Source organism: Cyprinus carpio, chromosome B23 (genome assembly GCF_018340385.1).
Source record: "Cyprinus carpio isolate SPL01 chromosome B23, ASM1834038v1, whole genome shotgun sequence".
Classification (NCBI taxonomy): domain Eukaryota; kingdom Metazoa; phylum Chordata; class Actinopteri; order Cypriniformes; family Cyprinidae; genus Cyprinus; species Cyprinus carpio.
Window position 1 is genome coordinate 18,469,265 of NC_056619.1, and position 27,953 is coordinate 18,497,217.

General features: G+C 39.3%; 1 long non-coding RNA gene across 1 annotated transcript; it reads right to left on the reverse strand.

The window, feature by feature from the left end:
• Positions 1 to 6,641: 6,641 nt before the first annotated feature.
• On the reverse strand, positions 6,642 to 27,887 carry LOC109048473. The gene is made up of 3 exons (XR_006158218.1): positions 27,673 to 27,887; positions 23,906 to 24,007; positions 6,642 to 6,713 (listed from the first exon to the last, which is right to left on the reverse strand). It is a non-coding gene; the product is annotated as an uncharacterized LOC109048473 (long non-coding RNA).
• Between the last annotated feature and the right edge of the window lie 66 nt (positions 27,888 to 27,953).

Sequence of the window (27,953 nt, forward strand, 5' to 3'; positions counted from 1 at the left end):
GAGGCACTGAAAGGAGCAGGCGGAGAAGAAGTGGAGGTTACCAGTCTAAATAACAAGCAGTCTGGGCTCTGAAAGGCACAGACACGCCAATACATCAGCATGCTAGCCATCCAGTGCTGGAACAGATCTCTGCCAAGCTAGATTTCAGTCTGGGATCAGACACTTTGGCATCCATAATAAGAGCAATATGAAGCAGCCTCTACTGACATAAAGAAAATATTTACTTTCTGCAAGAAAAACAAGAAGAGCAAGAAAAAAATGAGTGTCTGCATTTGATGACACTGGAAGTCAATATGACTGCCATATAAAAGATGCAATACCCCACCCCCCCCTTCCGCTCACTGTGATACTGACTAAATGTGTTACTCTGTGATAGTGCTAAACACAAACAAACAAACAAACAACTGTCTACTTGGAGCCCTACATGGATATGAACTTCGAAATATACTTTAATTATAGGTATGCACAAGATTTATGAACAATATCAGTCAATATCAAATTTCACTGTATCTGTAAATACTAAATATTTAGACAGTCCACATTGGATAATTGCGGGCTCTTGTTCAAACCTCTTGTTCAAGAAAAAAAAAAACAATCAGTTTAATTTATTATATTGGCCATTTATTTGCTATCAGACATAACATGCAAATAATCACTAGATTTTCGGCCAGAATTTCAATATTGGTGCAAAGCCAATTAATTATATATCAGCAGACAAGGCAATTTCACTAAAACAAGCTTGTAGCAAGTAAGTGAACCACAGCCTCATATTACAAATTACCACTACAAACGAGTAACACAAAGGTTACGCAGAGATTTCTCTTTGTTCATACCCAGCTCTTTTATTATTCATTCAGTCTTTGCTCACAAAACAGTCATTATAGTTTCAAAGGTGCACCAGAGTGATGTGGATATAATTGAAGCCATGACCTGAAACTGTTATTGAATAGATGTGATGCAGATTCCACAGGAGGGACGGCAAGTGGGGGGTCGAGAAAGATTCAGATGTGAGGCATAGATAAATAGAAGGACATTCCCTTTAGTGTTAGGATGCCAGCAGAGGAGCTAAACTAATCAAAAGTAGGTAACGTAAAGTGTGAGGCTGACTTCTTAAAAGCGACATCAGCTACTTTTCTCAAAGAAGAGAAGGAAAAAAACAGGTCAGACGGTCACGTAACACAAAGTAAAAACATTCAGCTCTACAAAAGCAAGGCAAATCAACATTCCCATCACAAAGACATGATGATATTCCCTATTCTAAATGAGGAATGCTGAGTCTAATGTGCCCAACAAGCATTTTGTGTGAATTTAACCTCTCTATTGTAATCTTCAGGCCAACTGTGCACCGGGAGGCTCTCGATGCATTATAATCAAAAATAGAAGATTGCTCTGATCAGTATTTAATCTGTAAATGGCTTTCTTCAGCAGGTGCATCGACTCTCACGAGGGGTATCATATTGTCTCCGATTTGGTGGGGGAAATGCAGTCATTCCTGGCCCAGTGAGCCAAACCTCTCTTTTTTCCAGCCCCTCCATATCCTGCGTAATCAGAACCCTCTCCCTGGACACTGCCACCGGACGTGACTGTAACCGGAAGATTCCGTTCTCTCTGCCCACGACTCTCCCTGGGCTCCTCCAGTGCCATGTGCGTCCACGATGGCACCCCAGCAGGAGCAGAGGCATATTGCACGCGGGCACCGTGCCATGGCAGTGCTGGGCAGAGAGGATTAGTCCTGATGACAGGGCATTAAATGTGTAGAAGTCCTTAGAGCGACTGAGCTGATGCGCTCTCATCCGCAGTTGGGCTTCAGTTCAGAGGCGAGAGAAGGTTCACAGGTCTTAAGTGGCTGCTACTCATTAGAGGCTGAGTGTCACACTAGCTTAGCTCCTCTTTCCTGCCTGTCTCCCTTTCCTCAAGGGTCCCTTCCAGAGGCCAGCACTTTTTCGGTCTTCTGATAGTGCCACTAACACTTTCCACATGCTAGTAACTTGCTTATTTGATTTGGGGTTTGTTTTGAAATTTCAATTTAGTTTTGTTACATTTCAATTTCACAAAGAAATGTACAGCAATAGCCTAATAAAAGCACACATTTTCATTTACTGTATAATTTGTCTTCAATCTCATTTTGTTAAAAAAAATTGTGAGAAAATCTAATTGTGAAATTTAAAATTGTGAATCGAATCGTGAGTTAAGTGAATCGTTACATTCCTACATTTCACCATGAGAAGGACTACGCCAAGCAGGATGGAGCAAGTGCTCTTAAATTTAGCTATGGTATGGGGAATCATTCTGAAAACTACAGTTTGGAAACCATGGGTTACTATCCTCAATATATGGTGTGCTTCCTTTAAAAAATAAGCCTGAAAGACTAGAAATCATGTGTCGAAAGGAAGACAAAACCAAAAGAAAAGAACCTGAGCAAGAGGTTTCTATAGAAGTGTTGCCCCCAAAACCAATGTATACCATTCACATTTAAAATAACACAATATTGCCATTATCTGGACCAATTTATATCAGCTTATGTCAGAAAGGTCAAATGTGAGTTCTTCTGGTACTAACTTTTCACATATCTCTCTGCACAGCATCTCACCTGAATAAAACCTGTTCTTTTGATTCCTGTTCTTGGATGTCATTGATCCCCTTTCTAATTAGTTTTCGTGTTTGCCTCAAACTCTTTTATCTGTTGTGCCTTTATTGTTAAGCCTATTTTCTTTGTTATAAAGATTGTGGTGCTGTGGTTGCTACAGTTAAATAAATTGTCAATCCTTTGCCCATATTTTCTTCAAATCTCATTCTGACAGTTTAAAAGCCGAGCTGTGCCTTTGTGCACATCACCTCTTTTAAACCACCTACATTCTTACCTCCTCCTCTTGCCATCTACCTCATTTTAAGCAGATTGGTTTATCTAACTTTCCAGCAAATGCTTGAAATTTAATCCAACTCACATTCTCTGTATAAATGCACACAAGAAAAGATGACAGATTTAAATGGCCCAGAGCTCTGAACATCCAGTAAAGAAAAGAGAGGCTCCCACACATGACCGCTGCACTCCAGCTAGCCTGATTTGTCTGGACTGCGTTAGAAGTTATGCTGTCATCTGACTGCACTTCAACATGGAGAACTGGATGTAACATGAGGGAAACTCAAACAACAACAGACTTGGTGAGAGAATAGAAAAAACGCAACGTATAACATGATGTGGTGTGACAAATTTGGTTTGATTTGAGGTTGATCCTGTATATTTCCTGCCACATAAACTCCAAATGAACCCTCATTGTTAAGAAGACATTATTTCGAGAAAAAAAAAACACTACTAAGTGGGAAGAGCAGCAGGAGGGATATAGAGGAAATACAGGAGGTGTCACTTTCAGTAAGAGTCACACAATCAGCAGCAATGAGACTGCTTAATACCTCTCAGTCTGCCATCAGTGACTCACTCTAGCCTCAGTGTCTGCCTGGCACACATGACACACAAATGCCCTTGCTTTTTGGGGAAGGTTGTCTTCCCTCCAACCAATGGTGCAGACCATTCTGATGCATGCAACATGAAAACACCATCACAATGGCCTTTTCTTCAGCTATGGCCATTTTTAACCCTGTGAACTCTTAAAGACACTTTACACACTTACTTATTATTATGTCAAGTCTTTGTGCATAGATCATACAAGGAGAAGATTTAGATGATCAATTTAAATCAATATTTTCATAAACTGAAAGTCCGGGACAAGGATTAATTATTAAAATATGTACATAAAGATTTAAAAGTAGCAAAAAGTAAAGGCATTTTTCAAAAGTTTCAAAAGTAGTCTTCATACAAAATAAAAAAAAATCCACTAGGCCATAAAAGATAATAAAAAAAAAAAAGTGCCTGTAGTTGAAGAAATACCATAACATCATTACAATGATTCACTTTTGTGAAATCTTTGTTACATATAGAAGACTAAGTCAATAAAATGTGGGTAATGTTATTATATTATTTCATTATTGCAGATTTGTATTGAGTTTGCATTTTCCAAGCATTTTTATGCAGATTGAAGAATATAGAATCTAGGTTTGTTATTTTATAACTGAATTTACTTTTATTCAGTATGTGTAATGGGATAAAAATAAGACAAAGCGCTATATTATGGTGAAGAGAGAAGTGCAAGTGAGGCTAATAAGAGCACTGCTGCAAAAATGTACTTCTGTCTGATATCTTCATAGGTTATATGTGAGGATATAGCTCATTATGAATGGCTTCTGCACAAATGAACCCAACTTGCATAATATTTTGTTTCCTTAAGAATTGGGGAACAAACATGAAATACTATGACAAAGGTGACAACATTCCATAATAAATGCTGACATTTTTAAATCAATTCCAAAAAACACATTAATTAATTTTGACTGCAAGCGCAACATCGCAGGTCAAATGCAGTAAACCATCAGCTTCAATTAGAAAGGCAGCCTCTGATCTGAAGCAATATTCTAGTTCACTTGTATCATTTCAAACCAGACCTCAAATATACAAATACACAGACTGCCGGATGTAAGCTGACAGCCTTTGAATGACAAGTGCACATACATAGTTCAGAAATCTCAATTCTTACTCTGGATATTGCATCACGTTACATGGAAATAAAGCCAAACAATCAACAATATTCCACAATGCCATATTTGCACTTCAAAGACAAACTATTCAACAAAACGAAACTGAGTCTCTGGTTACCAGAACCGCAGAGGGAAAACATTTAGAGCTAAATCTGACAAGACACAAACATTCAACGGATTGGTGCTTTCAATGTCTATTTCAGCATTGTCATTCACATCCACACCTCTTTCCCTTCAAAAAAGCCACTTGTCACTCTATAAAGAATACGCAGAGGGATAAAGCAGTGTATTCAATTCATAAATATCCCTTTAAGAGGGCTACGTCGGTGATTTGTCACTGGGGACTTTTGGCAGAGCTGAAATTGATGTAAAGGTGACATGTGAGTTATGTATGTGGCTATGGCAGGCGTTTTGATATTACTGAGGGAGGCAGGCAGGCTCACTACCCAACCAAAGCGCTCCTCATCCCTCTCTTTACCAGCTTGCACACAAGGATGTCATTAATTTTAGGGGGCAAGTTTTAAAAAAGAAAGAAAGAAAAAACACCAAAAAGATTGACATGCACACACAAGGTTCCTTTGTCTCCTGCTCTCTGATGATGCCTGTCATTTAATGTGTGAAAGCCATGCGTGCTTCAGTGGGATCAATTGTAATAAAACTGCATCGCCTTCACTGAGCTATGAGTTTATGAATCTCCTTAGAGAAACGCAGTCATTTAAAATCCCTCTAGCTTACGGCAGTGAAACAATGTTTAGTTTCAATCTCCCCGCAGCCTCCACACGGAGGGAGCCACGCCGCACAACAGACTGAACACGAACAACAAATAAAATGTGAAAATCAAGCAAGTCACCGTCTCATTTCCATTAAATGATAAAGTAGCTGCACTGAAAAGAAATGAACTAATTTAAAACGGCTGGCCTATAGGTCAAGGACAGCTGGAGCAAACAGTCTCCGATTTTTCCTCCCAGTCATACAAATAAAAACATTTCACATTTTCATTTTCAATACCGAAATCTAAGAGGCTTGTTATCTTTTCTTATTTGTTTGATGCATTGTGTCTGAAATGCCTTCAGGCTGTGATAAGCATACTTAAAACACATTTTCATATGTAGATTATTAGGTATATAGCTTTGTTAGATAGCGAGGCTTCTATGCAGTGGCACAGAAGGGTCTGAAATAGCATGTCAGCATCTACTGAAAGTCAATAAACAACTGAGCCGAGCTAAACGACTTGCACAATTCTAATCCAAAAATATTTTCGTTTTCTTGAATTGTTAATATAAGATCACACAGTGCTTTGACCCCAGGGAAAATTTTCAAGGAGTATTGAAAATGTTACAAATGTCACCAATAAGCAGAAATGAAGGAAGACTGAAATGAAGAGTCAGTCTAAGAAAAAAAACAGAGCATTCATATTCTTCTCTGATTTAGTAATGTAATGACTACAGGCAGGATTCCTTTCATCACACAAGTAAATAAATAAATAATCACATCCTGTCTATATTTCCAGAGAATTAAAACATCTGTGAATAAAAGTGATGCTGGAACAGATGGCCAAAAATGATATACATTGGAGTTTTAACTTACAAACTGCTGTGCAATTCACCACCAAAAAAGCAACAGAATATGAGCTGAAATATTGAACGCCAGAACATAAATGTTTTATGAGCAGATCATAAACTATTGCAAATTTATATTTGCATAAATGTAAAAATTAGATCTTTGTATATACAGAAAGCTTTATGAACCTGCTGTTTCCTAAAACACTCGATCTATGTCCGGTGAGTGAAAATCCTTTGCAAGCACAGCACGAAAAATAGGCAACTTCCTCCTGCCACAAAAATAAGGCAATCACACAGTTGCTGTTAATATCTGAACTGACTACAGAATCCCTAGAGAGGTTTCTATTAACACATTGTGTCCGTTTCACTGCTTAAAATAAATGAGGTTTTATCTCTATAAAGTCAGCAGGAGTTAAAAAAAGACAGAAGGAGGTGGATGGGGGAGAGGTGTGATTTTATCTTTTTTGTTTTACCTGTGTCTCTCTTTTGGCAATGTGGAGCATTTTGGTAGACATTCAAGCAGCTTTTTGGGCAGGTATATTTTCAAATGTCCATGTTCATCTGAAAAAAACAAACAAAAAAACAAGCTTGCATTAAAGAATAAAGGTAAGAGGCAGTAAAACATTTGTGTCATTAATCAATACCCCTGATGGATTGATGCAATCATGCTAATATATAGGGCTCAGTGTATGAATACAATAACCAGTATATATGATTTAATATTAGACTATCTTTTGCAGTTCTTTTACATTCTTCATTCACACCACATAACAAGGATCATTAATTAATGGCCGCCAATTATTCTGACTGCAAAGAGCGACTAATGAGCAACTTGCAGAATGAAGGTAAAAAATGTTAGATGAATGAAAATGTGAACTAATTGGCCAAGCATGCTATAAAAAAGGTAAAAGAAATAGTGACATGATGAGAATCATCAGACTTCAGGTGTTTCAGTAGTGGAAGTCCACTCTCAAGGGCTTAAGGGGAACTGATGCTAAGCTTTATTAAGACTTTAACTACCCAATAAAGTACACAGCCACCCTGATCCTGACTGCAGGAAAGAACAGTAAAAAGCACAAATGCTGGCTAAAGATAAAAGAAAAAGGGAATACAATTTGTTCAGGGGCAATTAAGGCAGGGCTATATATCAGGCTTTCTTCCATTCTTACCCTGTCTGTCTCTCGTTCCCATTCCTAAGGGCTTGGCAGGCCAGTCAAATCATTGCCATTTAACTTTCAATGTTAAATGAAAGTTCACTTTCAGGGCAGAATTTCTAAATTACAATGAAATTGTCTACAACTGTAAATTGAGTCCAATTATAATCACCTTGTTACAACCAACTGCTGATTATACATTCGTCTGTAACCCACACCCACATGACATTCACATTCCATTCCACTAAAACCCCTGCAGGAGTAAGGATGAATGGATGAATGGATGAAAGGGGGGAAAAGCTTTGACCAGCCTGAATAAAGGAATCTGTAAAATACCTTTTTGGGTAAAATAATTTAACATAATGTGGTGTGTGCGTGCATATATATATATATATATATATATATATATAGAGAGAGAGAGAGAGAGAGAGAGAGAGAGAGAGAGACCACTACAATGTGGACAACTGTGTTTACTGTGATGCAAACAAATGTGCGTAAGACATCTATTTTTAATTTTCTCAGATGTCTTGACATTATGCTGATTAAAAACAAAAACAGGAATATATTCAAAGGGACTCAATTCTATGTTCATGTCCAAGTCATTACTTTATGAGCTCAACCTACATTTCAGCACCAGCACAATGACGGGATGTCTAATCCATAACAAACATCCTAACAGGGAGTCAAAAATATGACATAATATGCCTGAGTCACTGTCAAAAACACCCCCGCTATTTTCCTAAGGCTGTAATTGTGACAAACAATCGTCTATCATTTGCGAATGAGATGCTATACCAAATCCAGTAAATGTGGTTATGAGCATGCTTGCAAATCAGTTCGATTTCCTCTGTCTCTAAGCTAATACGCTTACACGTCACCATGTGTTCTGTCGCCACTCACGTCACTGATGACAAATCAAGACACATATGCTACAGCCAATTACGCATCTCCAGGTCTGACGGTTTGTGTTGCACTGTCGGACGATTATGCAAAATTTAAATAAACCTCATATGAGGGCCTCTTTCTACACATCAGCAAGAAAGATATTTGCTTTTCTCAAATGACAGTGGCATCAGCTAAACTGGTCCAGTTGTGAATCTTTCATTGTTTCCCAGTTGTCAGACAATCAACTGATATTGCAGACATCTGTTTATGTCAAAAAAATAGGATTTTGAAATCAGTTTGGACTGACAAATATGGCCTTAAATGACATTATCCTGTTACAGATCTCTAGTATTCTTTCTTTTTGTCTTCTGCACCCAAAATAATATTTTCATTCAGTGAAAAATGTACAAAAACAACACTTATCATTGTCTACAAAGCCAGAACAGATTTTCTTTACTTGCCATAATTCTCATTATAATCGTACAGTGGTGTGATGGGAAGAGGTTAAATATGAGAGTCATCCCTTAGCTGAGTGAGGGATAACATACAGTCAGCTGGTCATTATCGCAATGGCAAACTCTGACAGGGTGATCAAGCCTCTGACACAAAGTAGAGGTCTCTTGTATCATCCTGAATGAATAATGATCGACTGACTATTTCCCACTCATTACACAGCTACTAGCTGATTAAATAAATATACAGATATAAAATATTGCTTTGAGACATGATTTTATTATCTTAGAATTGTTCATTGGTGGCAATTAGTTATTCTAATTTGTATATGTAATAGTTTACCCATTATTTTATGTCAATCTGATATTTCTTAATTTCTATTTACATATATTTTATTGTTTTAATAAATATAAGCGTTCTCAAGAATTTCGCAAAATAGTGTTTCAATTTAGAGGGACTGACTTTTAGTTGTCCTTCCTGTCTAGCTATGCCACCTTTGAAAATGTCTTACAGTGACTGTGCTCAACAAAGTCTTATACTTTATTCAAGGAATGTGATTCTCAAGTGAGCGCTTCTTGTTACCTGAACCCTTTTCAATTTGTCTGAGAACCCCACGAAAGCTCAGGCTTCTGTTTGTGAATATAAAACAAAGACCTGTGTCTCAAGCACAAGCTGACCAGAAATCAAAGATGTACACTTCAAATGGCAAACCCCCATGTCCCCAGTGCTTCTTAAAGGCAAAGTCACCCTGCCTGTCCGTTCTATTACACCTTTATTTTTAATTTGCTCAGATGTTTGGATGTCTAAAGTTATAAAAGACAATATTGGAGAATATGGACTTAAAGGATGACTGTGAAATCTTTAAAGGGAGACAGGGGAAAAAACAGCTCACTGAGAAGTAATCCCAGCCTGGAGCAAGGTCCTAACAAAGAGTTTACAGCTACCTGATAAGGCCGTGAAACAACAGTGTAACTCTCCGTGCTCTTTCGTTTGGAGCATGGAGATAATTCAGGAGATTGGAGTATGTGCTGAATGTGGCATACACTGATGGGAGAGATTGTACAAGGGTAAATGAGTTTTACAGTAGAGAGCTGTGACTGGTATCTGGAATCATTTGACTCACTCAATTAACATTAGCATAGAGCACCTGCTTAAGAATGACAACGAGCCACCTTCCTACACACAGAAAAAACGATTTATCTGTATTGCAACCAGTGTCAAAAGTGAAAGCAAAGGTAAAATCAAAAACACAATGGCCCAATCATTTTTAAATATAGCCACAGACATTTAAACTGGCAAATGGCTATTCTGTTAAATACAAATATGTGAATTTAATCATGAAGAACAATTTAAAGTCAACAAGAAATGGCACTCACTACCCATTTTATGTATGCAAATTATGAAACATTTTTAAGCCCAACAGAATACAGAATTTAAAAAAAAAATTGTAAAAGTACAAAAGCTGCCACTGAGGCAGTACCCTTTCAAAAGGTATATTAGAACTGTATAAAGGCATATTAGAACATACAGTGTACACAAATGGTGCCTATTAGTACCTTCTAAAGGGTACCGCCCAATGATAGCTTTTCTACCATTTTTTCTGAGAGTGTATGGTGACACTTGATTTTATCCATCAGGAATTGCTTGGGTCGAGAAAAGTGGGCGTTTCAAAGCAGAATAGATCCAGACTTGAATGTTTATTACATTTTGATGAAAGATTACGAAGATGAGTGGATGGTGAAAGGCCTTGGTCATCTCCAGACAACCTCAGAGAGAGATCAGACAGTGTGGGCAGAGCCTTTTCAGACTGGCCAAGACTCTAATACCTGCCCTTTTGTAATCATTTCAGACCACACACACACACACACACACACACACACACACACACACACACACACACACACACACACACACACACACACACACACACACACATTCAGCACACACCCAAGGCCTACCACCCATCAGAGCCAACAAACACATTCCCTTTGACACACCCATTGATGACATCATTTACTTCAGAGCAAGGAGGTCTATAAACCATACATAAAGTTTAGCATTCTCATTCATTTTATTGGCGGTTCCTCAACTGTTCCAGCCCCTGCTCCAGAGCCATTATTGCACACTGATATGAGTATCCACATAAGACAGTTAGTTCAGTGAGTTACTATCTGTTTTGAGAATAATGAAATGGAACATTATGATTATAAAACAGTGTGAGGGGTGATAATTAAATGGTAAAACAGCTCAAATAAGCCGTCCACCATATTCGCTGTGAATTAAAAGCAGACATTTATCAATGAAAAATGCTATTAGGGACTTGAAGACAGGTATGAAACTGACTTGTGCTGAATATAAGCACACATCCAGGAGAGTGAAAAACATTCACTGCTCCGATTAGATGACTGGTTGTTAATTAAAAACCCCTCATACTAATAAAATCCCTCCTAACTCCTCCCAGAGCACAACTTGAAAGACCTCTTGAGATGTTTTGGCTTTGCTCCTTTTTCACCAAATAAAATGAATGGCACTGAAATGAGGGCTCATTGCTCCGCAGTTAAAAGCAGACAGAGAACAGAGCAGAATGCTAATTCACTAAAGTTCTAACGCTGGCTGCTTTAATAAAGAGCAGTCTATCAATGTCAACACACACCCTTATCTGACATTACTGTGGCTCGGGGACTGGGAATGAGCTCTGGCGTCATAAAAAATAAAAAGAAAGTTGTAGAGAGCGCTAGAGAACAAACAACCAAAAAACATTCAGAGTAAAGGGGCTGTTATGACTGTGAGCAGAAACACTGGCGAAGCAGAAGGCTGACAAAAGCTTAGCCGTTATGTGTGCATATATGAATTTAGACATTAAATTCAAGACAACTTAGAGATAACATTATCCATGACTTAACTGATAAGCTGAATCTAGATTTGTGACTACAGCCAACTTCATCCAATATCATTTTCTGCTTGTATAAACACAGAAAAATGTCTTAATTTGTAAAATAAACACACACAAAGTGCTTTGTGGATTAAAAAGTATACTGAACATTTATGGGAGTTTTCCAGCAAAATGAAACTAATGCAAGTTTATATGTGTATTATATATTATTCTTTATATTTGTTGAATGTGACATAAATATCAAGAATAAGGTTTTTGAGGTGACAAACCTCCACTTAGACTAGATTTACTCTGCTGCTGGATCACCCTAGCATGGACTGTCTTGCAAACCAACAAGACAGCGTCAGAGGATGTAGTCTGGTTTAACAACCCAGCTCCAGCCACGACTATGTCTGCTGAGCCTTAGCCATAACGACTCTTCTCCCTGCTTTGATCCCATGGACATAAACAGCACATCCTGCTGTGTAACTCCAGCCTCTAATGCATTCTTGTTTCCTTTATTTTCCTGCCTAAACAGCAGTGACAATGTGGACATTAACATAATTCTGTCTCCATACCCGTGAACAACAATTTAGTTGTCAGATCCTAAAGTGCAAGGCAGGCTGAAACTGTAGCCTGTTATATTGGAAGATGTGCTGTGCTGAGCCGAGCTGAGCTGAGCTGAGGGGGCAGCCAATTACTACAGCAGACCTGATCAAGAGAAAGCAACTCTCCAGTCAGGTGCACGAGGGGAAAAAAGCACAGAATAGATAGAGGACCAAGAGAGTATAATAGATAGCCTATAGAAAGAGCTCCCACAAACAGAGAGAGAGTTAGAGAGAAATGAGGAAGTAGTGGAGGGACAGAAACGGTTTTTCTGCTTCTGCTTGCCACCCACTCAGAAGGGAATTCTCTCATTAGAAGGGCAGGCAGGATGGGAAAAATATCACACCAGCAGGTCTTGACACAGCTGTGCCTACAGACACGGCTCGTATCCAACTCACAACTTCTTACTGTTGGATTGTGGGGTTTGAAGTGGGATGGGCCCCAGTCCAACACTTACTAACTGCAAACACAGAATTTCCCAAAAGACATGTTGCTGCTTTTTGCTTTTACAAATGCCTGTAACGGGGCTGTTTATTATTTCAGGGAGGACAACTACCTTCTCCACAAGTCTGTCCACTTCATGTTAGGTGCAAAATACTGACACCTTGTGTGTTATGTTAGTGAATTTGTCTACTCAAGTGCTCAACTGATAAATCAACTAAATCCTTTGGGGGTCCATGTTCATTATAATTTCTATGTATTTATCTGATATCTGTGAAGTCTTCAAACAACAGCTGAGACAAAAGAAAAAAAATGTTTTTTATGTAGTTTTTTTTGGTTATATTGGTGGTTGATATAATATGATGGAAGTTTTTTATTTGTTGTTTTTTTTTTTCATCCCCGACACAGCTATGCTCACAAGATGTTACAAAATTATCATTTGCATGCATTTTTAAGCCTTGCCAGTTCAAGTGATTTTGAACCATTCAAGTGCAATAAGCTGCTGAAAAGAGCTCAATTCAGGACCCTCTAAGACCCCGTTTCTGTACACGCACACACAAAGAGCACGCAAATAAAGCTGGCAGTCAAAAATAAGTGAGTACTTCAAGTTCTTTATTGTTCATTGAGCTTTAAATGTCAAATACAGAAAAGAAATGTCTCAAAATGACCATATTGGCAGGTATTTATGTAAACTAGGGATGTCTTGAGAACCGGTACTATGGTACCAAGTCGGTATAAAAATTTTGAAATCCTGCCGGTACTTGTTTTTCTTCAGTAGCATAAGCAAGGCTGCTTGTGGAATTGATGGGGGCAGGCAGAACATAAGCTTGGAAGTGTTTCAATCGGCCCTAGGGTAAAGAAAAAATGTTGCCTACAAGCACACAGAAGAACTAAATGTGGAAGATGCTGACAATATATGAATATGATTGTTAAAGACTTAAATGAAAGCGCACAGCTCTGAAAGCACAAGCGCTGTGCATGATCATGCACACATATAACTGTCTGACAGCTTACAGCCTGTTCAGTCATTGTGTATCCTTCTGCGGATTATCATTATTACCATTATTGGCTACTGGTTTAAATAATCGTTGTTTATGTTAATGTTTTTAAAAAATATTTTAGGCCTTCCAGTATGTAAGTGAATTTATACTGATGCTTGCATTCAGAGTATAGGTGTGTGCGTGTGTATTATAGGCCAAGTGCCACTAATTTTTGTAATGTTAAATAAAGGAGTTAATGTTTAAGTATCATTGTTATCTTTCCTGTGGTATCGACTTGGTATTGAGTATCGTGTACTTTTAGTGGTATCAGTACCGACTACTAGATTTTTATACGTTCTTGATTTTTACTCAGTCAGTTATGTATTAAGTGAACAGTTGGGAGAAAATATACCTGCTGCTGTCACAAGAAAGAGAACAAATCATTCACTGCTTCTAACTGAGTTGATGAGAATCACTAAATGTATATTTGATTTAGTGTTTGTATTCATTTATTTGATTACTTTATTCAATTTCTGTAGTATTTTTTTTATTTTATTTACAATAGATAGATCTACCTGAAAAACTTTAAGCATGATTTATTTTATTTGTAACTCTTACTGTCTGTGTCATTTATTGTCTCAGACTGTGTTTACACTTGGCATTAACATGCGATCACCGTGATCCGATCAAGCAGATCAGCTCATCAGTCAATCAGAACACGGCGCGTTTACACTTGACAACAAAAAACTGACTTTTCTACCTGGATAACCGATAGGATCTGTCTTTCCCAAGCAATATTTTAATAAGTCTGCAGAGAATGGCTTGGTGCAAAGTCAACCTGAAGTGGTTTTGCGTGACATCCACCTGCGAATGCAGACACGATGGCTGGATTGCGTTTACATTACACTGAGATTTGATCACAATGCGTCCTTGACTACCTCTGGACCAGGACACGCTGTTTGAATACCATTCCGATCACAAGTGCATTTACACTTGTGTGTATGTGGCCAACATCCGGATACAGGTCGCATGTTAATCCCAAGTGTAAACGCATTCTCTGATCTATTTCGTTGTGAGCTCTCTATCTTCTGCGTCAAGCAATAGTGTTACAATATGTTGGAATAGTTTTTTTTTTGTTTTTTGTCCTATTGGTCCATAATTAGATTCTTTGTTCTTATTTTATTATTGACTTATTATTCCTAAAAAAACTTTTACTTTAATTAGGCCAGTAGTTTTTGCTGTGATATCAAAATTGGTATCAAGAATTATAACATTCCAGTGATCTTCAAACTTTTGATATCGTAACAACTTTATTTCAAGAAAAAATAACTATATTGTGATATTTAGTTTCACTCATATCCTGATATAAGATTTTTGTCATATTGCCCACATCTACTCTGAAATACTTATTATTTTAAAAAGAAAGATCCCAGCATTTAGAAAAGGATGAACACCCTCTAACCACTTCCAAATAGAGCATTACTATCATGAACTGAAAGTCACTTTAAAGAGTGATGATGCAAACTGCTATATGATGAAATGTCTAAAAGTGGCAATAACCAACACAAAAAAACAAATAAGGTCCATTCTGAGACATATTTCTGCATTTCCGTTGGTGTGAAATGTAGAGCCATTGCTGTTATGTCCAATTACTCAAGTATTTGGGTACTTGTGTCATATAGAAGTGTAAGTGTGTCGTATAAAAGTGGACATATATTTCTATGGGGAGAAGGTGACTGATCCTGAGATTATCTGAGATGCCACTCCTGAAGGAGATGGTTTAGGAGCTTTAACAATATCAGTCACGCCAGCTTGAGCTAGTCTCACCCTGGAGACAAGTGTGGGTCATGAAACTTGAGAGGTCTGAAAAAAACAAATCTAAAATCAATATCATCCACAACGCAAAAGTCTCTGCTCTCTCTCCCTCCCTCCCTCTCTCTCTCTCTCTCTGTGTGTACTTCTGCACTGAGTGACACTTGCTTTTAATTGTTGCTTCCCTCAGCAAGATCCAATGGACAGTTTATTCAACCTTCAATCTAAAAGTTATCATCAGTCACGGTTTAAAATATCAATAGCACATTACATAAATCCAGGCACTTTCAAAGGCGATTACGATTACGCGGTCGGTTTTTCAGAGCTCGGGTCTAGTTGTGTCAAAATTCACAAATACATTATTGACATTTGCTTCAATATGCATCCCCCTGTAACACGCTGTAGGCAATTGGCAGTGTCACCCTGAACGTAATGAAAACATAAGAGACTATAGCATTTCCCCCTGTAGTCCACCCATAAAATCACTAAACATTAGAACAGACACTATTTGCAAAGCCACTCTCAACTGCTGTATCGATCCATTCAATAGTGATCTAAAAAGGTTCTTGTGACCAATGAGCAAGAGAATTGACTTGAAATAATAATCAGATTGCTATTATGATGAAATATTCCACAGCTTTTATATAACAGACATAAAATATACGGCAAAAGCACAACCAATGTGATAAGAAGACTGGGCTTCCCTTTTTTTGGAATGATCTGGTAAAACCCAATTTTTTTCTCCATCATTGAATTTCTGGCTGCTCTTATTGAAGAGCCATAGCCATTGGGCTATTTGTTAGAAGTCTGCCATTGCACAGAACCTCTGATCCTGCTATCACAGCTCAACTGATGAACTCAATTTAAACTAAGGCCTGGTGGGGCCACTGACTTCTCAGGCAAGCTTGTGCTGTCCAGAGATTGGGCTGTCATCTAAATTTAACTCCCTGAGAAAAAAGATGGTGCTGCTTTCAGAAAAATCAGAATAGCTTCTGTTGTTCAGTAACCTCTGTCTAATCTCCATGTGTTCACAAGGCTTTCTTTTGATTTTGTTACAAAAGTAATTCACCAAAAAAATGTAAATGCTATCATCATTTATACACCCTTGTGTTGTTCCAAATCTGTTTGACCGACTTTCTTCCACACACACACACACAAAAACTTAATTCAATTGTGAACAGTGGTTCCACACTTTGAAAATAGGTTTTCTAAATATTAAATGAAATTGTACACTCAAAAACTGAATAAATTCAAAACCATCTAGCAGAAACCAGTGTAAATGCAACAAAATCAGACACATCAAACTAACTCAACCAAATCTTCTGCAGCTAGCAAGCATTAGCACATGTTAGCATGTTAAACAAAAACTTTTATTTACCTTATTTGACACGGTGTCAGTATAAAGCACAAAGAGAAAAAATTAAAGAAATGAAAGCAAGAAAAGACTCCATTGGTTCTTGGTTCTTGCACAGAAACTGATTTTTGGTAGCATAAAGCACACTCCACAACCTAAGCATAGGCTCCACTCTTCACCACAGGGGAACCCCACAAAACACACCAACAACTCTTCTAAATCCCAACATAACAAAACATTTCACAGATAAAAACAAGTCTCTCCCTTTTCTCATATTGCTAAAATCAACAATAATTCTCCCTATTCAGTTCCTTGCAAAGCATGCTGGGAGATGGAAATCCCCAGCCTAGTTTTAGCAAGCTATGCTAAGTAGCTATGTTAATGCTAGGAAAAAAGATTAATCCCAAATCGATTAATTAAACTTATGTTTTACAAAAGTAAATGGATTGCACACAATTTAGTTTCCTAAAATTTCATAAAAGTTCATTTTAATGAAGTACACTGAGAAAGCAGATGTTAATAGATGCTAATGACAGGTGTAAAGTGGCTCAAATGGCATGAGGGTGAGTAGAGTCCCATGAAATCTCTTTTATTTTTACCCAAATTACATTTAAATTTTTCTGGAATCTATGTTTCTGGAATCTATTTGGTTTCATTTAATTTTATAATAAAACAAGTGTCTAATTTAACAACATGCCACTGAACAATGTTAGCATTACTTTTTAGGGTTGACTGATATATCAGTACCAGTCATATTCTATATTTAATTGTACATGCTAGTTAATGCATACCAGGGCTCCAGACTGCGACCAAATGACCATTTTTTGTTGCATTTTGTTTTTAGGGTTGACAGAAACATCAAATGGCAAAAAGCGTAAACAAAATCCTGCTACTCATTTGAGCTGCGCAACGCAGACCATTTAACAGCTCATAAACAAACTTGTCCGAGCTCAGAACAGCTTTAAACTGCGTTCACACTAGCAGAGACTGGCAATGAGGTTGCTAGTGGGCGTTCTAACTACTGGTTGCTTTGACAGCAAATCAGGTTTCTTGCCACTAAATAGAAACATTTTGGAGACAAAAGACTAAATATAATATAAATATGAATTAAATCCTTACATACAAACAAAAATGAATGAGAAACAGGGCCTATTTTTTTTCCCATTGCGTATGTTAATTTATGGCTGAGAGAAGAACGATCACATGAGTTCTGACATCTTCTTTCCTATTGGCTGTTGCTCCCGAAAGTCGCTCTTCATTTGCATAAAGTTGAAGGATTCTGAACTTTGTCACATGGCTGGACACACCCCATGGGGGATTTTGTAATTTTTTAAATGGTTGGGGGAGAAAAATGCGTAACAAGAGAGGAATGTAGTATTTGTTTATTGTAATATCCAGGTATGCATTTAAACGTGCCTCATAACAATCAACAATCAACAGGGAGGGGGGTTGGACGCTCTGGAGGCCTCTAAGGACAGGCTTACAGGGCGTTACACGTTCCGGGACCCATGGCAGATCAGACAGACTAGGAAGCCATGGTGGAGCAGGCAGACTAGGAAGCCATGGCGGAGCAGGCAGTTCAGGAGGCCATGGCGGAACAGAGAACTTGGTGAGCCATGGCGGAACAGGGAGCTCAGGGAGCCATGTCGAAGCAGACAGTTCAGAAGGCCATGGCAGAACAGGGAGCTCGAGGGGGCCATGGCTGAGCAGATAGTTTAGGAGGCCATGGCAGAACAGGGAGCTCGAGGGGGCCATGGCTGAGCAGACAGTTTAGGAGGCCATGGGGGAACAGGGAGCTCAGGGATCCATGTCGGAGCAGACAGTTTAGGAGGCCATGGGGGAACAGGGAGCTCAGGGATCCATGTCGGAGCAGACAGTTCAGGAGGCCATGGCAGAACAGGGAACTTCGAGGGGGCCATGGCTGAGCAGACAGTTTAGGAGGCCATGGCAGAACAGGGAGCTCGAGGGGGCCATGGCGGAGCAGAAAGTTCAGGAGGCCATGGGGGAACAGGGAGCTCAAGGGGGCCATGGCGGAGCAGACAGTTCAGGAGGCCATGGGGGAACAGGGAGCTCAAGGGGGCCATGTCGGAGCAGACAGTTCAGGAGGCCATGGGGGAACAGGGAGCTCAAGGGGGCCATGTCGGAGCAGACAGTTCAGGAGGCCTTGGCAGAACAGAGAGCTCGAGGGGGCCATGGCGGAGCAGAAAGTTCAGGAGGCTATGGGGGAACAGGGAGCTCAAGGGGGCCATGGCGGAGCAGACAGTTCAGAAGGCCATGGCAGAACAGGGAGCTCGAGGGGGCCATGGCTGAGCAGACAGTTTAGGAGGCCATGGCAGAACAGGGAGCTCGAGGGGGCCATGGCGGAGCAGACAGTTCAGGAGGCCATGCCAAAACAGGGAGCTCGAGGGGGCCATGGCGGAGCAGACAGTTCAGGAGGCCATGGCAAAACAGGGAGCTCGAAGGGGCCATAGTGGAGCAGACAGTTCAGGAGGCCATGACAGAACAGGGAACTCGAGGGGGCAATAGCGGAGCAGACAGTTCAGGAGGCCATGGCAGAACAGGGAGCTTGGGGAGCCATGTCGGTGCAGACTGTTCAGGAGGCCATGGCGGAACAGGGAACTCAGGGGGCCTGGCCTCGGCACTTGGCCTGGCCTCCACGGACAGACCCCTACTACCATCCCCCCCACCCCACAAAAAAAAAAAAACATGGGGAGAATGTCAGTTTCAGAGGCCCGCCGTAGGCCTAACTCGGGAACTGTGGCCCTCCCTGGGCTTGATTTGGGGACTGGAGCCCTCCTTGGGCTGGACATGGGAAGTGGAGCCCTTTCTGTGCCCGACTCGGGGACTGGAATCCTCTCTGGGCTAAAATAAGGGAGTGTGTATATATGTCATATCTCTCTGAAATTAAAAGTTGTAAAAGAGTTAAGTCTATTTATTAGCAACTAGCAAATTGCATTGTAAGCTGATTTAAGGTGTGCCCTTAAATTTTCTGCTTGTGCTCCTAAAATTTTTCAATCAGTGGCTACAATGCTCCTAGTAAAAAATAGTTAGTCTGGAGCTCTGCATACCTAAATGTAGCAGTAGCATTAATTTTTTTCTTGATGTTTTATTTTTTTTTTATATTTGTTTAGACAAAATAGCATAGAATTTTAATATTGGTCATTTGTTTGTTATAGACATTTAGAATTTTAGTCTTTCGCATTATAAACTTTTACTATGCCCAAATTGGGATTCATTAAATTAAAAACTTCTCTGTGCAATTCTTATTCTACTATTTTTCTGTCTGTGTTTTTCACAGAAATCACAGGCCCCAAAGTGTCTAAATTTTGAAAGAAGCATGGGTTTTGGGAAAATAATGTACGTTTGTTATTGAACATTCTAAAGCTATTTAATGGGCAATGAGAATAAATGCTGAGAGCTCTGCTGGGCAACTTATTAAGATGTAGCTTCTGAGACATTATGGATTAAGAAGAGACAAGCATACAAGGCTTAAAGTACAAGCGACAGGCATGTGTGCACAAGGCCCACAAGCAAATACTAGACAGCTGTTAGAAAAGCCAAGCTGAATTACCACAGACATACAATGTATTATTATGGATAAAAACAGTTTCACAGACTCACTTCATTTCCTCCAATAACATATGACTGATATTCCACTCACTAACTCTCCAGTGAATTAGTTTAGCTAATTTGAGAGACAGATTCACCATGTAAAATCATAAACATCTTTGAAACCACCACATCAATAAATCAATGACTCAAAATAAACCATCAATTTTCTTAAACGGATGTCAAACTAGGAACAAATGGTTACCTGGAACGAGGCCCAATGCTAAGTCACAATTACCACTTCACTGGGAGTATTTCTACATTGTAAGAAGCCAGACCTTACTATTATCTTGAAAAAAAAAAAAAAAGAAGCATGGATTGAGGCATAATACCAAAAGCCCTTTGAACCAGCATAATGTTGACTAAATCATCTGCTACTATTCAGTGGCAATCAGTTATACTTAATCGTGATAGTTGTGAGAAGTAAGAAAATGATTATTGGCACGACTGACTGTGAGTGACTGAATATCTCTTGATATTCTTAGCTAATCAAACAGCAATATCAACATTCATATTTTTATTTAAGTAAAATAAAGCACACTTACAACAGACATAATGGCACTTCAGCCAAAGTGCAAAAGTAATGGTCCTTTAAAACTTTTTTTATTTTAATGGGCATCTCATAAGAGTTTGATAGATTTATTGTAATATTAAACTACTTTGTATGTATAAGTCTTATTTCAACTGTAGCTTTACAACTTTGGCCATTAAGTATTCTTTTTTTGACAGACCATTTTTTTCTGTCCAAAAATTTGAGTCTAAAGGAAACAATCCACAATCCTGTCCACAGTTTGCAGCATACAATGCTTTGTGGTCTTTTACTGTGTTGTTGTAAACGGACAATTAATCAGTGTCATCTCTTTAAATATACATTACATACTTTGTTTTTTCATGATTTGCTTTTTGAAAAATCAATGCTTGATTAATTGCAAAAACCTGGTCTGTGGATGATGGTGTCTAAATTAAGAAGCACAAACAACATCATATCAGCATCTCTCTTTCACCTGATTATGTTGTTGTTCAACTTTTTGATGTATTAGAAAGCAGTAATATTGTCTGTAAAAGGACAGACGACAAAGTGAGCTCATATTAGAAGCATAATGTAAAGAATACATTAATAATGTGAACCAGCCATGTATGGACAAACTGTCTGCCTTCACTGCCTTTGAATGCTGCTAGTATATGGCCATAAGAAATACTGAGACACTTTCTATTTTTCAATATTTGCCCTGAATCCTCAGACTAGACAGCTGTGTCTGCCCATAGTGCTGTTTGTCAGGCTGGCTATAGCCACTGTGACAAATCACCAGCAGGCAGCCTTGTTAAAACACTGATGTGGTTTAATGGGTGACGTCCGAGACTTGGGTACATTTGATGAGCTCTCAGCAGACATTAGTGACCAGCCATATCCACTAGAGCGATCAGAATTCTGGCTGAAGTTTGCATGTTTTGTATTTCTTTTTCACATAGTTAAAGTAATTTCTAAACTAAATCTAGCCTTTTTGGTTCCACGCTGACTAAATCGTTCCGAACATTTCACCTCAAAGTTGTCGGCATTCATATACAGTAGGGGGCTGGCCTGAATCCACGAAGCCCAAAACAGCAACTTAATTCAGCTACCAAAGTGCCTGCAACAAACTGAAGAGAAAAACGAGCCTTCTTATGTATTTTCAGCCTCAGCCAAGCTCACCCATCCATGAAAATCCCATCTCAGGGAGAGAGGAGGTGAAGACCTGCGAGCGCACACACATTCACTCGCACACAGCAGACAGTAAAGGACACGCCGCCAGATCCTCACTAAAGCCCTTTATCCTTATCATAACTACTCCCACAATTACTCACATGAGTGGTTTACCTGTTTCCGCCAAGCCATGCTGCATTTTTACTGTCCTAGTGATACGAAAACCACTAGGCACCAAACACTAACTGGGCCGCTACAGACAGGCACACACAGCAGTTACATCATGTTGGAGTATGAGAGTGTGAGATGCAATACTTAAAGCGTAGACAGATACACAGGGCGGCATGGTCACATATGTACACACACCATTTGAAATAATATCAACATGACTGCAAACAGCCGCTTCTGCCGTTTACTTTACATCTCTGGGCATGGTCATTAAAATCTTTGAGCTTTGAAATGGCAAGGACTCACTCAATGGCATAATGAGCAGACAGCATAACAAGAAGATGAGGCTGATTTAACTCCACTTACAAATTTACACAAAAAATGAACAGGCTTAATTACACAGATCAACTATGTGTTCAGAGGTGCCAAGAGAGAAGATATACTGCCTATTAAACATGAGAACAGAGCCACTTCTAGGGTAACCAGAGCTCCATACAACACACAACCCGTATTAACATGCACATGATCCCACAACAAATGCTTTATGCTTAAAGTCCAACATAAAATATGCATGTTTTATACTCTAAGGGGAAATGTGTCTAGTAGTGTTGACAAATCCTTTCAACAAAAAGTAGAGCTCAGTCTTGCTGCACTATTGGATGGATGTTTTTCAAAGGTCGACGCTAGCATTTAAAGCACAGGGGCTACATACACACTGCAGCTAAATTTGGTTGTCAGCTCACCTTTTAGTGCTTAAATCCGTTCTGTACACACAGAGTTCAGTAATTTATTGGACTGACAACCACATTCTACAACAGAATTAAGTTCCGAAAAATGTAGGTAGTGACAATTTACAAAAATCCTATGCACTGCGTACAGAATTTAACTAAACAACTAGTTATTAATGATGTATTTAAAAATGCATCACAGTTGTGTCTCTCTTCTGTATGTGCCATGCAAGAAATCACTGGAAAAGAGGTGTCTTGATTCATTCTTGTTGCCAGATCTTGCCAACAAAAAGACAGCAAACAAGAACAAGCCCAAATAAATCCAAATACTTCATCTTGGAAAGAAGACCAAAATGTTCATGACCTGAACCTGCCTACTTTATTATTTCCATAAATTGGATGGCCATATGAGCCCAAACAACAAGCCCTAAGACACTTATAATAAGTGGGCATGGCAACACTTCAAGAGTGAGCTCTGTGAAACAACTTTCCCATCTTAAACAAAACATGACAGTTCTGTCGAGAGTGGTCTAGTTAAAATCACCAAACATAGCAATTCTTTGGTCACTGTAATATTACTTTGGTAATAGAGGATATCAAAAGTGTGAGACACACTTTTACTTACTTACCATGGAGTCAATCATGAAAATTTCAGTCAGTTTTGTTCCATAAACACACAAAACAATAATTTGGGGAATTTACTCCCATATTTAAATGCGGTTGTCACTCCTGAAGCTTTACAGTGTGTACATAACCAAGGTGTGCCAGACCTTACCCACCCACTGTCACTTTCAGTTACTAACAACACATCTGATATCGACAGCATACCCCTGTCAAAGCACTGACTCGTCAATCATCACAGAAAGCCCCAACATGAAGTCCCAAGGGAGGAGAGGACGACAAATGAAATCAAGAGGTAAATAAATGAATCGATGGATGAATAATAGATTAGGCAGCAAGTGGCCCCTTCGAGCAATGTCACGAATGCAATATTAATAAGCAGCTCTTACTGTTCGTCTCTGTGTCATCACTGACACTCTTAGGAGGAGCATGGGCCGAATAACACACAGCTGATCTGTACATTCGATCCGGATTACGGATTTTCTTCAGTCCTTCAGGAAGCAAAGAGAGAGTGGAGAAGAAAAAAAAGAATTCTGGGAAAAGTACACATTCCCGGATGTATAACTTTGTTTTAGTTTTTATATCCCCCATGCACATAGCAGAAACTTATAAGAATGTTTACCAGGGTCAGCAGTGTCGCATCTGCCGAACCCCAGTCTCCCTCCCATCAGCAAGCCCATGCATCCCAAATGTGTCCATCTCCATGCTGAAGAACACCTCTCCCAAACAAAATGCACCATTCGGCCTCAGAGTTCAGTGTGCCTATTTACTTCTCCCCCTTTTTTTATCAAGCACATTCAAGGGTGCATTTAAAGGGATTACTTTGGCCTAAGGTGCTGCCTTGTGGGGAGAAAATGCAGTTTCATTTGCAGGCAGGGGTATGGACGAGGAATGTAAAAGCACCTGGTTCCCTTGTAACTTCAGACCGCATGCACATTTTCATTAACTATAACAAAGTGTCATAGATGGCTCCAGCTGTTAATGGCTAGAAGTGTTACACTGCCAAGGGAGAAAACAATCTATCTAGACCACTGTATATACAGTAGTAACTCCAATGCTAACTGGTTTGTTCAAAATCACCTGACTTGTTGTGCGTTTGCCTGTGTTTCTTGTATTTTTTCACTTTTCACCTCAGTCTATCTGATAAATCTGTAGGTGCTGAAATAAACAGTCAAGAAACAGCCCCTAACAGGTAGCAATGAGGGCAGCAATCAAATTCATTGTGGTCCCAGGGCTGTTTGGTGAGGCTCAATTTTAGTAAGCTACACCAATCGATGAACTTAATGTGTTTCTGTGTGAGGCAGGTAGGGAAGGATCGAGACAAGTCGAAAGGACCTGTTATGACTCCCCAGGAAGTAGTGGCATCTCCATCTATCCCTGTCATTCACTAATTCATTTAAAAAATAAAAGATCTCAGAGCATATTTTTAAACTAAGGAAAATGACTATGCAGAGATCTTTAAAAGTTGATTTTCTACATAATGGCTCAATATGTCACAAATCCCTCTTTGGAGAACTTGTGGTGATCCTTCCTGCTTCTACTAACAGTCAGTTGTTGTGATAAACAGCACCCTAGTCTCTGAATTAACCACCAAATTCAAATGGACGTGTGTAAAAATATGGAGCACCAACTTCATCAAAAATTTAAATAATCTGTTATCATTTACTTATTTTTGTGTTTCACAGAAGAAAGAAAGTCAGGTTTGGAACTTGATGACAGTGAGTTTTTATTGTTGTTGTTGTTTTTGGGTGAACTGTCCCTTTAAATGTACAGTTCCTTCGCACATCTCAATCCACCGTCGCCACCTTCCATAGGTACAGTCCCAGTTCCTGGCAATCTAAAATGTGAGCTAGGTCATATCAGGAGACAGAAGAACTCTATGGGGTGTGTGAGACATTAACCATGTTTTCATAGCAGCCTCCAGCTAAGAACAGCCTGTCCTTATGTGCAAACAACCCTGCCAAATAATAAGGCCCTGGAGAACCGTGCTCTATGCAAACATTTTAAATGCTTCAAGGACAAAAGGTTAAAATACAGGCAACAATCAGTGCTAAAATGAATGGCGTGCAACACATATAATGGCAAACTACATGCTTAAAGTGAATAGGCCTAGAAATTAAATATAACACACTGCTGGCTATATGGGATTCTGAATTTAGCTGTAGCCATACGGTGCAGAGCACTCTATATTACTATGGAGGTGTGGAACACTAGCTCCTCCCCCATATATTGACCTGACAAGCATGACAAAAATAACTGAGCCTGTTCTGCAATGGGAGACACAGGTCAGGGTTTCTAAAAAGCTCTTGGCTACTGAGATGCATTGGCAGGAAGCAGGCCAGTCTGACACACGTTTCAAGGCTGGTTCTGTTTGTTTGCATCTGAAATGCACACACAGACATGCAGAGATTGACAAACACATGCATACACCCACAATCACACACATACACACACAAAGAAAAAGCTGATTTAGGTAGTTAGCCTCAGTGCTGTTTTGAAAACAAACGTAGATTTATATTTATGGTAACGCTTGTATTCTTAGCTGACACAGTGTTAAAAATATAACAGTGAACATTTAGGAAGCTCAATACCACCCCCTTGTGGATATCTATATGTTCGGATCCCTGTGTTTGTCTGGATTCATGTTTAAATGTCAGTTTATATTAGGATAATTTATTCTTATCTATAGTTTATCAATATGCATATTTTACTACACAAAAGTGAGGTTTTATGATCAAACGTATCTTTCACCTTCTACTAGGCTATTCACCATCATGAAAATGGACAATTCATCATCACACCATTATTTATCAACTCGTTATGCTGTCTTCAAAGGTTCCCTAGAGGCTAGTTTGTTAACTATCAAAAACGATTTATAGACAGAATTTTTGTTTTAGCCAAACGTAATTTTTTTCGAGATGTTATCACGATTTCCCCAAATAAAGTTTCTTTTAACTCAATGTCGCCACCTTGTGGTTAATAAACAATTTTTTGCTTTGATCTCACACTGACGGTGAATTACAAACAAAAAAACCCTCGCAACTAATGACGACTTGCCAAAACCTCGTTGTGTATACATTTTATATTCAAGGAAATCTGTCATATGAGCTGGTGGCAGCTTGACACAACTGTTCATAATGTAATTCTGGTCAAAGAGCTTCAATAATACTAAAAACAACTACGTCTGACAATAATAATTAAAAATCGTATTTCAGCCAAATTTAGCAGCGAAATACTGAGGACATGCATTGCGATGCAACTGTATTAGAGTAACAGTTATCTCTGAGTGAAAAAAAACTCGATGCCTTATTCATTTATGAAACAAATCTGTAAAAGTATTCGAAACAGTGTTAAAGAGAAATTGTTATGTATAATCTTCAATAGCACCTCTTCTTTCTTCCTTGCATAAGAATAAAATTTAATTTTGCGTCATGGTCGCCACATTCCATTCTTGGCTATACAAGAATCTAGTTCAGAGATTTAAACTATTGTTTATGTGTATCTGACGTAAAGGGGGCAAACTGGTATAGAAGAATGTGTCCTTGAAGCAAATTTAAAAGTGAAATAGCTTTGACCACACATTACAAAACCGCAAAAAAGAAGGTCAGTTGGAGTCTATGGACGCGTGAAAGTGACCGAGAGAGAAAAATAATCTACTATTAAACAAGCTTACCAGCAGTATTTTTATGACTCCTGGCTGTATGGTAGTTTTAGGTCAAACTACGGTCTCCAGAACTCTATCCCCGCCAACTCAGAAACAATTCACGCATCCGAGGAAGCTTGGTAAATCGAAAATAGAAGTTAGAAATCGACAGTCGTTGCGGCTCACAAGTTTTGCTTTGAGCGCGACCGTTAGGCTGAAGGAAACGGAGCGCGAGACGGATATTTTTAAATTTTTCAGAGGCGCTCGCGCTTTTGCTCCGGATTGTTTTTAAATATGTGTGATGCACATTGCTGGCTAGCTACCGATGCTGGCTAGGGTGATGTGATGTCTCCGTGCTGGAATAACGAGTGTGTGAGGATAAACACAGAGGCTTTACAATCCCAAAAGCTCCTCGGTTCTCAACTGGCGGCTCTTCCCTGGCTGCCTCCAAATTTTTCCCCTCGCACACTCTTGTCGTACAAGTAAAAAAAATCCCCGATGTTTCTGACTTACCTTCCGGCTTGTTTTCGGCAGCCATTTCCCCTCCGCGCGCCACATCCTCCTCCTCCTCTTCACGAGCGTTGGGTACCACGCGCGTTCACGCCGAGGACAGCAGCACGAGAAGCAGGGACTGGCGAGGCAGAGACGAGCCCAACCGGAGCGCACTCACGATTGGCTGTCGAACTATGACTGACCATGTTGTTCTAAAATGGTTAGCGAGAGCAAAGCAAATATCCTCCCCTTCAAAGTGTCTCTGAGAACCATTGGGTAAAGCGTGATGTGTAGATACACCT